The 15,744-nt window shown below is 47.4% G+C and overlaps 1 pseudogene; it reads left to right on the top strand.

The window, feature by feature from the left end:
* The first annotated feature begins 958 nt into the window (after positions 1 to 958).
* On the top strand, positions 959 to 15,063 carry LOC144249964 (leucine-rich repeats and immunoglobulin-like domains protein 1; annotated as a pseudogene).
* The last annotated feature ends 681 nt before the right edge of the window (positions 15,064 to 15,744 follow it).

The following is a 15,744-nucleotide window of genomic DNA, read 5'->3' as shown; positions in this document are numbered from 1 at the left end:
GGTTGTACCTGATATGGAGTTTCACTGGTCGTGTATTCACATATGAATATAGGAAAGTTATGTCCCATTCATTCCACTGCCTTTCCTGTTCCCATCTCCCTCCCTTCCTTTCATTTCCCTTTGTCTAATCCAATGGATTTATATTATTTCCCCAGCCACCCTTGTTTTGGGCTAGCATTCACAGATCAGAGTGAATATTCGGCCTTTGTTTTGGGGGATTGGCTCATTTCACTTAACATGATAGTCACTGGTTCCATCCTTTTACCTACAAATGCCATGATTTCATTCTTTGAGGCTGAGTAATAATAATACCATTGTATATGTACACCATATTTTCTTTATCTATTCATCTATTGAAAGGCACCTAGGTTGGTTCCATAGCTTAGCTATTGTGAACTGAGCTGCTATAAGCACTGATGTGGCTATGTCCCTGTAGAATGCTTATTTTTAGTCCTTCAGGTATAAACCATGGAATGGGATAACTGGGTCAAATGGTGGCTCCGTTCCAAGTTTTCTGAGGAATCTCTAGACTGCTTTCCAGAGTGGTTGCACAATTTGCCGTCCCACCAGCAATGCCTGTGTGTGCCTTTTCCCCACATCCGCACCAACATTTATTATTGCTTGTATTCTTGATGAGTGCCATTCTGATTGGAGTGAGATGGAATCTGCAGGGGGCCTTTGTAGGCCCTAAAGTGCGTGCACCTTCAGCCTGTCCTTGCTACTGAATTGTAATAGAGAACAGTGCTTCCTCTCGGAAGGGGTAGGGCTGTGTATGTTCCCTGGGATCTCAGCACAGGTCAGCTTCCCTGCCTCTCACCAGACAGGCTGACCAGGGAGCATGGCGCTGATCGTGTGTTCTTTCTCCCCACCTTTCCCCCACCCTCTCTCTTCCTGGAGGTTTGGTAACTGCAGGACTCTCACTGGGAACAAAATCAAGTCCATGGCAAAGAGAGCGTTCATGGGGCTGGAATGCCTGGAGCATCTGTGAGTATCTTGCCAGACCTTGCCTGTCCCGCAGGCCTGCCAAAGGTGGCCGCAGCCAAGTCTGGTGGTGATTTAATGGCATCTTTGTAAACTGAGAAACAGGCTATTTAGAAGTGACAGCTGCTTCAACTCTGGCCCTGATCTTGCCCCTGCCAGAGCAGTCACAGAACATATGGCCAGTTGGTGTGCTCCCAATTAATGCAGCTGGTGTGTGGACAATACCTTCTTCCCTGCCGCTGCCTGTGTCGCCACTGCACCACTCCTTCCCAGGCCCTGGCCTCCTTGCCACCCCCACCAGGCCAGCCAGCAGAGTGACACATACACCACCCCGCTGGGAACTTCTCCATGGTTGTGGTTGCCTCCACAGCCCTGGGAGGAAGGGGGCCAGCCAGCCTTGAGACCTTCACAGTGCTCCTGGGGTAGCTGCCTTGAGTGTGTGTGCTTTGGTTTGTTTCCTCTTTGAACCAGTTTGAACCCATGTTCTGCTGGGAGAGCCTTGACTTGCTGAGCAGGCTGCACCAGCCTCTGTGCTGCCCCTCAGACTGGCTGGGTCCGCGTGTCACCTCACGTGCTGTGTCAACATGTGTGAGAGCCACCTCCTGTGAAGTCATCACCTGTGGGTCACCTCAAGCCAAGGCTGTCCTGGAAACCTCTGAGTCTCCGGGCTCAGACACGTGGCTGGCTGGAAGGGAACCTGGGGTTTATTTTTTTTAATATTTTATTATTATGGTTTTTTAGTTGTAGATAGACACAATATCTTTGTTTTATTTTTATATGATGCTGAAGATCGAACCCAGGGACTTGCACATGCTAGGTGAGGGCTCTACTACTGAGCCACAACCCCAGCCCAGCACCCAGGGCTTCTTGGCACAAGTCCTTGTGTTGTGTTTCAGGGACCTGGAAGAGCGTGCCATCAGCTCTGTGCAGCTGGACACCTTTATCAAGATGGGGAATCTTAAGAAGCTGTAAGTACCTGGGCTTCCTGGGGCCTTTGTGAGCTTGAGGAAGAACTTCCAGAGTAACAGACCCTTGTAATTGCTTTATGCTCACTTTTTCTAATAGCTATGATCATTGATGGGTGAATGTAAGTTAAATCGTTCTTTAAAAAAAATACATGGGGAAATTGGCTTGGTGGTGCACGCCTGTCATCCCTGCAGCTCAAGAGGTTGAGGAAGGAGGATCACAAGTTCAAAGCCAGTCTCAGCAACTTATTGAGACTCTAAGCAACTCAGCAAGACTCTGTCTCTAAATAAAAATGTCAAAAGGGCTGGGAATGGGACTCAGTGCCTAAGTGCCCCTGGGTTCAATTTCAATCCCCAGTTACTCTCTGCCCCCGCGAAAGAAGTAATGCTTGCTTGGGATCAAAAGGTAGGCAATATCTTTTTTTTTTTTTTTTTTGATGGGGCGGTATTGAGGATGGAACTCAGGGTGCTTAACCATTGAGCCACATCACAAGCCCTTTTTGAGACAGGGTATCACTAGGGCAATCCCCTGCCCCAAACAAACAAAACAAGTTCTGGCCTCAAACTTGAGATCTTCTTGACTCAACCTCCAAAGCTGCTGGTGTCACAGGTGTGCACCAACACACTCAGTGACAATCTTTTTCTTAAAGGGTGATGACGTGAATATTTTGGACTCTGGGCCACAAGCAAATCCCTGGCAAGCTTGTTAAAGCAGAAAGCAGCCATGAATAATACATAAAGGAACAGGTGAGGCTGTGTGCCATGGAATGTGTCCTGGCACAAGAGCAGCAGCCTGCAGGCTGTGAGGGGCTAACTGCTACTCTATGTAATGTCAAATGCGTTCTTTTCTAAAAAGTGGGTGATCACCCCTTTAATTACTTCAGGGACACATTCTCACATGTGTTTGCCTAAAGTGAAAAGTCTGCATGGAGAAGGGATTCTTGAATGAGCTGGGGTGGGTTTGAGCGAGCAGAGGCACTGATGGATGCTCAGAGGTGGGGTACCACGTAACCGGGGTTGGAGGAGCTCCGCTCTGTCATGGACCAGGCAGAGTGATGAGCTCGCCTCCTTCCACACACCACTGATTCTGGGACCAGTAAGTTCCGTCTGTAATGTCAGCCCCCTACAGGTCTGACTGAGGTTTCTGAGAACAGCATACAAGATGTCAGAGGCCAGAGGGTGGTCATCATGGTGCCCTGACTTCATCCCAGTCCTGAGGCCACTCCAGGTGGACCCTTGATTTGGGTGGGGAGGGTAGGAATGGGGAAAAGGCCCAATCCTTATTGTTAAGAACCAAAGAGGGCAGGCAGCATTCTCATGAAGAGCCTTGTGTTGAGGAGAAGCACTTTGTAGCTACTTGCTTTCCCCCTCCATCTTTCTCCAGGCTGGAGCACTTCCTAGGGCACTTCCTCTCTCTATAGATCTCCCTTTCCTGGATGTTCCCTGTGACTGGTTGTAGACTGTGGTGCTTTGTCACTGACAAAGATATTTTAAAATTGACGATAGTCATGATGACACCCACACATGAATACACTACAGACTATTCAGTTGTGAACTTGTAAGGGGCAAGTTGCAGCGTAGGTGAATTGTTATTCAGTAAAACTTTGTGTGTATGTGTGTGTGTGTGTGTGTGTGTGTGTGTGATAAATATAATTTACATGTCATAAAAATTCACCTCTTTAAAATGTGAACTTTGGATTTAGAATATTCTAAGTGTGTGTCATCATGGCCACTCTCTGACTTATAACATTTTCATCACCTCTGAAAGAAACCACCACCCCACACTTAGCAGGTGCTCCCTCTCCTCCTGGCACCCAGCCAACCCTGGCGGTCACTAAACCACGTGTGTACCTGACCTGCCTATACTGGACAGGTAACATGAAAGCCGTTGGACGGTATGTGGCCTGTGGAACTCTTCCTTTCTCACTTTGCCTGGTCTTCTCCCCCACTGAGGGGATTGAATCTGGGGTCTGAGCTGCCCCGACCCCTGAGCATAATTTTATTTTATTTTATCTTTAATATTTTTTTTAGTCACAATTGGGTACAATACCTTTATTTTATTTGTTTATTTTTATTGGTGCTGAGGATTGAACCTAGCACCTCACACATGCTAGGCAAGTGCTCTACCGATGAGCCCCAGCCCCAGCCCCTGAGCAAATTTTAAAGCATCAGTTTCTTTTCTGTTACTGAATGACATCCTGCTGTATGGATATAGGTTTCGTTTCATCCCTTCATCAGATGGTGAATATTAGATGGTGCGTACTTTGGGGATTTGATGATTAATTGGTGTGAACATTCATTCATTGGTTCCTTATGTGAGTTCTCTTGGGATTGCACCTGGGAATAAAATCTCTGGGACATATGGGAGCTCTAGGTTTGACCAAAGAACTGTCAAAATGTTTTTTTCAAAGTGGCTTCAGGATTGTACAAACAAACTGGCAATGTATGGGATCTGATTTCTCTTCTTGCTTGTTGACATGTGCTATCTTTTTTTTTAATTTTAGATTTGTTAATAGGAACAAAGTGGAATCTCATGGTAGTCTTAATATTTCCACAGTGACTCATGATGTTGAACAACTTTTTAGATGCTTATTGGATCATGCATAGCTTCTTTGGAAAAATAGCTACTCAAGACATTTGTCCATATTCACTTCACTATTTATTTTGTTATGAGTTATCAATTCTGAATATGAGACCCTCATCAGGTCTATGATTTGTAAATATCATTTCCTAATCTGTTAATCGTGGTTGTTGTTTTTCAGTTTCTTGACAGTTGTGCAAAAATTTCTTAAAAAATATTTTTAGGGCTAGGCTCAGTGGTGCATCCCTTTAATTCCAGAAGCTTGGGAGGCTGAGCCAGGAGAATTGCAAGTTCAAAGCCACCCTCAGCAATTGTGAGGTACTAAATAACAACAAAAAATCCATTTACAATAGTTTTTGTGGGGGAGTGGTACCAGGGATTGAACTCAGGGACACTCAACCCCTGAGCCACATCCCCAGTCCACTTTTGTATTTTATTTAGAGACAGGGTTTCACTGAATTGCTTAGTGCCTCGTCCTTGCTGAGGCTGGCTTTATGCCTGACTTAGCCTCCCAAGCTGCTGGGATTACAGGCGCACACCACCAAGCCCAGCTAAGTGTGATATTAACTGTGGGTTTTCAAAGATGAACTCTATGTAGTTGAATAAGTTCCCTTCTTATCCCCAATTTTTGAGCATTTTTAATATGAAAAGGTATTGGATTCTGTCTGTTGTATGTTATATGTTATATGTGTGTGTGTCTGAAATGAATGTGTGGGTTTTTTTCCATCTTTATTTTATTGACAATGGTCTATTACATTGATTTTTGGATGTTAAACCTTGCTTTCCTGGGTTCAGCCTAAATTGATTATAGTATGAAATTCATTTTAGGTGCCATACATTTCAGTTTGCTAGGAGTTTTGCTTAAGTTTTTGCATCGATACTCAGACATTGTTCTCTAGGTTGTTGTTGGTTTGTGTGTGATGTTTTTCTTAGGTTTTGTTGTTAGAATAATAGTTGTATAAAATGAGTTGGAAGATATTCTCTTCACATCTACTTGTCCAAATAAAGGAAGAAAAAATGCTTTGGATGCTTTGGATTGGCTCTCTCTCTAAATGTTTGGTAGAATTCACTTTAGTCTGAGATTTTTTTTTTTTTTGGTAGGAATTTTAAAATTGTACATTTAAAAATTCTTAAACTCTAAAGTGTCTCCTTAATGTTGATCCAAAATTTCTGTTTCTTCTTGAGTCAGTTTAGGAGATTGAGCATTTCAACCAGGTGGTCTGATTACCTGGTATACTGTAGCTAGAGTGTTCCCTGTATCCCTTTGGCTTGACAGAAAGTTAGTAATAGGGTGCCCAGTTTTGTGTCTTCTGTGTTTTCTCACCTGCCCACTAGTCAAGCTAAGGTTTTTCAATTTCAAGGAACCAATTTTTGCTTTGCAGTGATTTTCTCATTTTCCGGTCCTCATACTTTCATTTTTGCTCAAACCCTTATTAATTTCTTCTTACTGCTTGCTGTGAGCAGAGTTTATTCTTCTTTTTCTCAGTTAAAAAACCGGATTATCAATCCTAAACTTCTTTAATACAGGTATTTCCAGCAATAAGTCCATGAGCATCATTTTAGGCACAGCTTCCGAGACTTAACATGATGTGTTTAGTTTTCATTCAACTCAAAGCATCTTCCAGGGTCCCTGTGATTTCTTTACTGTGTAGAAGTGCACTGCTTAATTTCCACAGGTTGCTTTCCAAATATTCTCTTCACTATTGATTTAAAAGTCATTCCACTGTCATCAAAAAAAAGATATTTTGTGTGATTTCCATTTTTTTAATTTTATTGGACCTATGTTTTGACCTAAAATATAGTCTTAGAGATCATACCATGTACATTTCAAAAGAATATTATGCTGTTGTTAGGTGGAGTGTGTTCCATGGGTATATGTTAGATGTAGATGTTAGATGTATACTGTAGTTCAAGTCTTCTTCCTCCTTGTCATTCTGCCTAGTTTATCTGGCCATCTTTGGAAATAGACTATTATTGTTATATTGTCTGTTCTTCTCTTCATTTCTGAGATGTTTTGCTCTACATTTTGTAAATCTCAGTTAGATGCACGTATTATAATTTTTATGTCTTCCTGATGGATTGATTTCCTCATTTACATGATAAAATATTTCGTCTCATATTGGGTGACTGTTTCATTGTCTTGGGATCTAAACTACCTCTTGTAGGTAGTGTATCCATTATGGTTCTCCTTGCCTTTTGATCAGAGTGTTTCATCATTTACTCTTTTGTTTTGTTGGGAGGGGTACTGGGGGTTGATCCCAGGGCCACTCAACCACTGAGGCCCTTTAGGTTCTCTCCTGCACGAGTGTTGTGGAGCCTGGTCTGTACTGCCCCTTGAGTTCCTGGTTGGTTTGCTAGTGAGTAGCCACATCCCAGCCCTATTTTGTATTTTGTTTAGAGACAAGGTCTCACTGAGTTGGTGAGCACCTCACTTTTGCTGAGGCTGGATTTGAACTCATGATCCTCCTGCCTCAGCCTCATGAGCCACTGGGATTACAGACATGTGCCATGATGCCCAGTTCCTTTTAGTATTTCTTGTAGGACAGGTCTGATAGCAATAAATTCTCTCAATTTGGATATTTTTTTATAATCTGGGAATGTTTTAATTTTGTCTTTATTTTTGAAAGATAGTTTTGCTGGATCTGGGATTCACAGACTTTTTAAGTACTTTGAATATGACTCCCACTGCCTTTTGACCTTCCTGGTTTCTAATAAGAAACCAGCTACGAGTGGTTTCAAGGATGCCCTGCATGTGGTAAGTTGTCTTCCTTGTGCTGTTTTCAAGATTCTTTGATTTGGGCATTTGATGCTTGACTATGACGCACCTAGGCCTTTTGAATGAATTTTGCTTAAGAGTTCATTAAACTTTTCAGATATGTGGGTGCATGTTTTCCACCCAGTTTCGTATGTTTGGGTCCATCAGAGCTGCAAACATACTCTCCCTCTTCCTCGGTCCTCTTCTTGGACTCTCATTATCTGTGTGTTGTCATGCTTGATGCTCTTGTACAGATCTCTGTAGTTCTGTGTATTTCACATTTTTTTGTTTCCCACCCACTGGATATCTCTGCTGTCTCAAGTTCACGGACTCATCTACAAGCCCAGTACTGCTCCTGAGCCCTCTAGGGTAGATTTTTTTTTAAATATTTTTATTTGTAGATGGACACAATACCTTTATTTTATTTAGATTTTTTAAATGTCGTACTGGGGATTGAACCCAGGGCCTTACACATGTACCCAAGTGTTCTACCACTGAGCTTCGACCCCAGCCCTAGGGTGGATTTATAATTTCATTTACTATACTTCTAAATGCCATGGTTTGTATTGGGTTCATTTTTAAGTTTTCTGTTCATTGTTCATTTCTCTTGAGTAAGAAAGTGTTGTCATGCTTTAATTCTCTTAGACACTGATTCTTTTAATTTTTCTAGTATCTTTATAATAGCTGATATTATTTAATAAGTCCAAGGTCTCAGTTTTCTCAGGGACAGGTTGTATTAACTTTTTTTCTCCTGTTTCATAATTGATGGTTGAAATTGGGTGTTTAAGATAAAATAATATGCCAGACGCGATAGCACAGGCCCCATCCCACTGTCTCAGGAGGCTGATGCAGGAGGATCTTGAGTTCAAAGTCAGCCTCAGCAAGTTTGTGAGTCCCTAAGCCACCCAGTGAGATAGGGCTGGAGATGTGGCTCAGTGGTGAAGCACCACTGGGTTCCATACCTAGCTCAAAAAAAAAAAAAAAAAGATGAAATGATGTGGCAAGTCCAGAGTCAGATCTTCCTGTCCTCCCCCAGCACTTGCTGTCCCGTCACCGTTCCTTTAGGGCCTCTCCTAGATGACTGTTGTGGAGCCTGCTCTGTACACCCCTTGAGTTCCTGCTTGGTTTGCTAGTGAGTAGCCAATAATTGGACACAGAAGTCCTTAGGTCACCCCCATCAGCAATCCTGAGTCCTTCACCCAGGCCGTGTGTGTGCACGATGGGCCACACCCTCACTTCCTCCTTGTACATGTCTGCCAGCCCAGCCCAGGCAAGAAGTGAGGGCTCCCCTGGGTCTTTCCAGGGTGCGTGGATAGCCCTGTACGTGGATGTGGCCTTTCTGATTCCCAGGATTCTGGGGGACCTCACAGGGCCTGCTGCTGGCATCTCATTCGCCTGACTCTCCTTCAGCTTTTGACCACTGTCCTGTCCGCCCCGACCGGTACAGTTACCTTGGACAGTGGCTCTGTTACACAGTGGCCACTATTTTCATCAGAAGCCTGGGGACAGGGCTTTCTGTGGTGGCTTCTTCATGCGTGGGGCTTTCCAGGTCGTGGCCTGACAGGTCACACAGTGACACTGCTCTGATGGGGCTTTGGGGGGAGCTCCACCTGCCGCCTCAATGGTTGCTAACTGCTGAGTTTCAAGGCTGTCACAGAGGGGGTGGGGGCAGGTGGGACTTGGGGTAACTTACAACACCAGAGAGCTCCTATCTCTTTCTAAGAGGACTCCATTTTCTTGAGTCCACACCCAGTGGATCGTTGTGTTTGGTTTCCCAGAAATCAGCACAGTTGATCCTTTCCATTTTGTCAGTACTTTCATCATTTTAAGGGAGTTCAGATTTCTGGAAGTCCTGACATTCTGGAAGGCATCCTGCCAGAGTCCTTTGTGCAGCCACAACAAGTGTCACCTCTGTGTGCTGAGTGTGAGTGCCAGCAGTGCAGTGGGACGGGCCTCCCGGAGACTTCTGGAGGTTAGATGACCAAGCACAGTGGGCCCATTTCTAGTCCAGGGTGTGCTCATGGCCTCACCCGAGTGGGGTCTGGTGTCCCTGGCGAGGCTCTCACAGCGTCTGGCCCAGGTTTGTGCCAGCATGAGAGCAGCTGGCTCCTGTCTCCTCACGGTGGCCCTTTTCTCCCAAATTGACTTCCCAAAGCCACAGATCATCACCCACAGTGGGCAAGGACCTCCAGTTCACGTGCTCAGCAGTCAGCAGCAGCAACCCCCCAGACGTTTGCCTGGAAGAAAGACAATGAGCTTCTGGTCGACGCAGACACAGAGAACTGCATATGCATGCAGGATGGGGAGTGATGGAGTACACCACCATCCTGCACCTCCGGCCTGCCACGTTGGGGCATCAGGGCCACTACCAGTGTCTTATCACCTACCACCTTGGCTCCGCCTACTCTCACAAGGCCCGGCTCACGGTGGACGGTATGGAAGTGCCCCTGTCTCTCCCAGGTCTCTCCCAGGCACCTCATTCCGACTGCTGTCCACCTCAGAGAGGACGGAGGCAGGAGTGGAATTAGATCACACTGTTCCCTGGGTTTGGCCGGGAGAAAGCTCTGCAGATTAAAGCACCCTTCTTCCTTGGCTTCGGGTGACTTTTGGGATGTGAGGTGAGCAGCAGAGCTGAGCCTTGCACTTCTGTCTGTTGTGCTCTGGGAACCATGTGGTCCAGTTTCCAGGTTCTACACATACCCAGATCCTGGGGAAGCTGTGCCCTTGAGTGGGTGGCAGAGCTGTGGAGGCACAGGCCATCCTGGGCAGGGGCAGGTCCCTACCTCTCAAGACAGCAGAGAGCAGGACCCGTGTCTTGGAGGGTGGCACGAGGTCCTGTACTCAGGAACCAGCGTGTCGGAGCGGCTCTCTTCAGGGCTGCTGTTTGTGGAGGGGGACGGGAGGAGCATGAGTGGGCACGTGCCCTCACCATGGAACCTGGGGAGATTTTCCGATCCTTAAAGTGCCAGTGACAGAGTTGACTCGCTGGTCATCAGAAGTGGTGGTGCGCTGTGCTCAGTCAGCCCCACAGACACAGAGCAAACTTGACCTCGCTCTGGCAGAGTGGCCTTGGTGTATTCCGAGAGAGGCCTCACTGCCACCTCAAGACTCAGACCGCTAAGTGACTCCCTGCCAGGGAAGTCGTTATTTATACCAGGTAAAAGAGGTCCCAAGGTGCTTACCCACAGAGCCCCATCCCCAGCCATTTTCTCTACTTTAGAGACAGGGTATCTCTGAGTTGCTTAGGGCCTTGCTGCGTTGTTGGGGCTGGCTTTGAACATGATCCTCCTGCTTCAGCCTCCTGAGCCACTGGGATGAGAGGCATGTGCCACGTGCCTGGCTGACCAGAGCAGCTTGGTCAGGAATGGTGGTGGTGCCTGCTGTGCAGCTGGACCCTGACTCTGGCATCCCACAGGCTGAGCCAGTGAGCCCTCAGACTGTGTGGCCCTCGAGCTGCCCCAGGGAGGCATGGACCTTCTCTCTGCGACTCCAGCTTCGTGAGCAGGTATTCCTGTTGCTGGCCTCTCTCCTGGTGGCTTGTGAATGCAGGAAAGCCTTAGGCCACAACTCCACCTGCATGACCCCTCACCCTATGAGGTGCAGGAGGCAGAATGTCAGCCACAGCCTGAGACTCTATCGCTAGCTGGAGCGGAGAGGTTGAGGAAGTGCCGTGCCACGGTGGGGAGAGGCTGGCTCTTTCTCTGTGATGCTCATTGCTCTTTGTTGGCTGTAGCAGAGTCCTGGGCTGGTGAAGGCACAGGTCGGGGAGGGAGCGAGCTGTGGCCCTCGCACACTGGGGATCTCTTCCCCAGAGGCATTCCCTGCATTTGCAGCTAGCTATCCCCTAATCCCCTTTGTGTCTGTTTTCCAGTGCTGCCATCATTTACCAAAAGGCCCCACGACATCACCATCCGGAGAGGCACCTGGGCTCCCCTTGAGTGTGCTGCCACGGGCCATCCCAAACCCCAGATTGCCTGGCAGAAGGACAGAGGCTGAGACTTCCCTGTGGCTCGGGAACATCGCATGCATGTCATGCCAGAAGACGACATGTGTTTTCATCACTGATGTGGAAATGGGCATTTACAGCTGCACTGCCCAGAACTCAACAGGCTCTGTGTCTGTGTCGGCGAATGTCACCCGGACTGTCTTAGGTTCCATCCCTGATGTATTCCGAGTGTGTGTGTGTGTGTGTGTGTGTGTGTAGGGGTCTTAAACAGCACCTAGGGCAAGCGCTGTGGAGTTGCTCTTTGGAGCCTAGGAGTTATTGGAAGGTGTTTCTACTGTTTGAAATTTGGGGCTGATTTTAGGATTTTTCCTCTTTTTAAAGAAAAATATTTTTGGTACTGGGGATAGAACCAAGAGGCACTCAGCCACTGAACCACACCCCCAGCCATATTTTGTATTTTATTTAGAGACCTGGTCTCACTGAATTGCTTAGTGCCTCGGTTTCGCTGAGGCTGGCTTTGAACACCTGACCCTCCTGGCCTTGGCCTACCAACCTGTAGGGATTACTGACGTGTGCCACCACATCTGGCCCTATCTCTTTAAAAATACTAAAGGCCAGTGCCATGCCAGAGCCTTGAGCAACTGGAGACCAGACAGCATGCAGGAGGGGTGTGGTCTTAGTCAAGAACAGGGACACAGGCCAGCTTGGGAACAGGAGCATCTTTGTGACCTGAGATCAGCCATCTGAAAATTTGCTGTTCTGACAGAAGCTCTCTGGTGGGATTGTGCCATGTCTAGAGAACGAAGCAGACCCACAGCACTGAGGCCCCAGAGTGAGTGTGAGGTCACTTGACCTCTGGCAGAGCCCCTGCCCTTGGTGGTACCCTTGGAAGACTGCATGGTGTCTGTTGAGGAGATGGTAGCCCTCCAGTGAAAGTTGGCCAGCAGCCCCTCACCCCAATCACCTGGCTCAAGGGTAACCGCACACTGAGCCTCACCCACAGGCGCCACTTCACCCGGCAACCAGCTGCTGGTGGTCTAGAACATGGTGGTGGAGGATGCAGGCCCGTACACCTGAGAGATATCTAACATTCTGGGCACAGAGCGCACTCACAGCCAGCTGAGCATCTTGCCCACACCTGGCTGCAGGAAGGACGAGACCACCATGAGCATGTGCACCATCGCCCTGGTGTGCAGCATCCTTCTGACGTCTCTGGTGTGGGTGTGCATCATCTACCAGGAAGGACGAGACCACCATGAGCGTCTTCACCATTGCCCTGGTGTGCAGCATCCTTCTGACGTCTCTGGTGTGGGTGTGCATCATCTACCAAATCAGGAAGAAGAGCGAGCAGCACAGCGTCACCAACACAGGTGAGCATGGTGGCATTTATTTTCAGGTCAGGAGAAGCCATGACAGTTGACACTAAAAAATATCAACAGGGCTGGGGATGTGGCTCAAGCGGTAGCGTGCTCGCCTGGCATGCGTGCGGCCCGGGTTCGATCCTCAGCACCACATATCAACAAAGATGTTGTGTCCGCCGAGAACTAAAAAATAAATATTAAAAAAATTCTCTCTCTCTCTCTCTCTCTCTCTCTCTTTAAAAAAATATTAACAAACTGCCTGCTGATATCCTCCTCATAAGTCCTGCGGCTTGCCACATGGTGGACTGTCCCTGAAACTCACAGTGCTCTGGTTTGTTAGTTCGGTCCCCTTCCTGTCTCTCTTCTCCATATTTGTGGTCCTCACATTGGTTTCCCTGCTTTCGACCTGGGCTCAGGTAAGTCTCAGGTCTGGGAGGGCCTTTCTCTTGCACCAGCTCCACCTGGTCTCTGAGCAGCTTCGATGGCTTTTCCAGGGCATCCTGTTTGAGGCCTCACATTGAATATGCAAATGCATCTGTTGTCACTGCAACCCTGATATTTCATTGTCTTATCTCCTTTCAGATGAAACCTTTGTGCCACCAGTGTTCCAAGCTACCTCTCTTCTCAGGGGACCCTTTCTGACCAGCAAGAAACTGTGGTCGGGACTGATGGTGGCCACCGGGCCAATGAGGACATCGAGAGGGACGGTAAGGCCTCTGTTACAGTGAGGTGGGGCTCTGGGTGACTGTCCCCATGGGTAGAGATGGCCTCTAGCTCCTCCCAAGACAGGCATCTGGCATTAGATGGGCAGCATCAGGTGAAAAGGTGGCTGCCCTGCCAAGGCCTCTGCTCTTTGGCTCAGCCCTGGTCTGTCAAATCCTGCAGAGGTTTTAACACCCTGTGTCTCAGGAAAGTCACCCCCTGGGATCAGTAGTGAGTGTCCCAGTCGGGATCAGGTAGGACTGCTGTAAGAACAGCTGCAAGGGACAAGCCAGGCCCCGAATCCCAGCCCTGCTTGCACAGTTGGCTGTTGGTGTCTGTGGGTTCGAGTACCTACACACTAGAAATATTCAGGGCAGAGAAGCTGCACGAACATGCAGCCTTCTTTTCCTCATCATTATTCCCTAAAATAGAGTCCAACAGCCATGTATATAGTTACATTTTACTAGTCATGATGATTAATCTAGAGGTGACTCATATGGGGTGACATATGTAGGTAATGTGCAAATGGTGTGTCATTGTATACATGATGATTAATCTAGAGGTGACTCATATGGGGTGACATATGTAGGTAATGTGCAAATGGTGTGTCATTGTATACAAGGGACTTGAGCATCCCTGGATTTGGGTATCTTCGTGGGGCTCTGGCCCCGGCCCCTCATGGATACCAAGGGATGAGAGTCCAAGGGCTGTACCCAGATATGCTCTGTATTCTGTGTCAGAGGGAGAGCACTCTAGAGGGGCGCGGTTTTAGTGGGTGGAAGATCATGGGCACTTGCTGGGCTGAAGCCCGAGCCCGTGAGAGCTGCTCCTCTAACATGGTTGTGGATGCTGAAGGACTGCTTGCTGGGAAAATGTTACTAGGAAATAGGCCCATTGCCAGCTCCACCCACCATTGATAGAAAGACTGCAGCAGCAGCTCTGCCCATTCTGTTCCTAAGACTCATTGAGACATCCTAAGCAGTTTCTAAACCGGGGAGTCTATTGCAGGTGTGTGTCTCAGAGATGGAGGCCTCTTCCCAGAGGTTGGTGTTCACAGCATCACGCGAAGGCAGCCCAAGCTCTGTGTCAGGTACAGTAAAGAGCCCTGGAACATGGACAGAGAAAGCTACCGGGCACCTGGTCCACCTGAGATGGGTAGGTGATGCTTTTATCAGAGTGCCTTTTTGAAATCAAAACCTGGGTTGACCTACTCACTAAATGAAGAGGGGAGATGCCTACATTTACATCTAGTACTCTCTCTGAATTTACTATATAAACAGGAAGGTCTGGCCTGGTGCCCTTTTAATTCTAGAAGTGTCTCTTAGATACTATTTATGATACAGTAAATCTGAGCAAAAATTTTCCAGAATAATAAGCAACATAGGGAGATATAGTATCTGTTCACCAGGGCTGTTTTGAGGTTAAACTTCTAGTTGTTCAGAAAACTCTTAACCCTGCATGGTACCTAATTCAACTGTTGGGGTTTGCTTTTGCTTTCTTCTTCATTTTTTGGCTGTGATCAAAGTAGTGCGACTACATTCTCTAAGTCCGAGATTAGCTTGATCTTACGCATGTGAGCATGGAAGACCCATCTCCACTAACAGTGTGGCATGTCCCCAGACTTTTCCGTGAAGGTTTTGGTGGGGGAGCAGGACCTCACTTGGATGTGAGTGAGTGGCCTGTTCTGTGTGCGGGATGGAGATGAGCTGGCAGTGGTTCTGATCTGGCTCGCTCTCTCCTTCACAGCCCAGCAGCTCTCTTGGGTGCAGTGACTGCAATGCTGACGTGGAGAGTTTCTCCAAGGAGCAGGCCCTCCACTCTCAGCCCACATCCAGAGTCAGCACGCAGCCAAGTGCACTACATGGCCAGGAGCCCAGCCAGGGTGACGGAGGGGACTCTCCTCATCACCCTGGCAGTGGGCCCTGGGGACAGGTGGAGTGAATGTTGCTAATCCACCACACACCATGGGTCAGAACATTTAGGCTTTCTTCCTTTTCTTTCTTCATTCTTTGTTAAAAGCAAATGTGGTCTTATCCATGTTGCCGGATTGTTAGCTGAGGCTTTTTATTAAGGCAAAGGCTGCTGGTGTTGGTAGCTGTGCATTTTTCAATAGTGACGTTTTAATTCTGCCAATATAATATTACATTGGGGGATAAAAAAGATCAAGTTCTCACCCTTCAGGGCTATTTCTGCTGAGGAGCCAGAGCAGGCCTGTCCACACCCTTCCCTCACACAGACGGGACTAGGCATAGACTACATAAGATTCAGCCCTAGACCTGGGAGAGTTTTCACTTTTGAGCCCTGTAGCTAACCATCTTATGAGTGCCAATTCACTGAAAATTACATTGAAACAAATAAGGTCCTTAAAAAATCTCAAAGTACATTTCTTTAGCCAAAAGGCTGAAGGGGAGATATTAGCCTAATGGCTACCTGTGTAAGATGTTCTATCAGAG

This window comes from Urocitellus parryii, chromosome 13, assembly GCF_045843805.1.
Source record: "Urocitellus parryii isolate mUroPar1 chromosome 13, mUroPar1.hap1, whole genome shotgun sequence".
In the NCBI taxonomy this organism is placed as follows: domain Eukaryota; kingdom Metazoa; phylum Chordata; class Mammalia; order Rodentia; family Sciuridae; genus Urocitellus; species Urocitellus parryii.
Note: the sequence above shows the minus strand (reverse complement) of the source record. Positions and strands in the feature narration are given on the sequence as shown.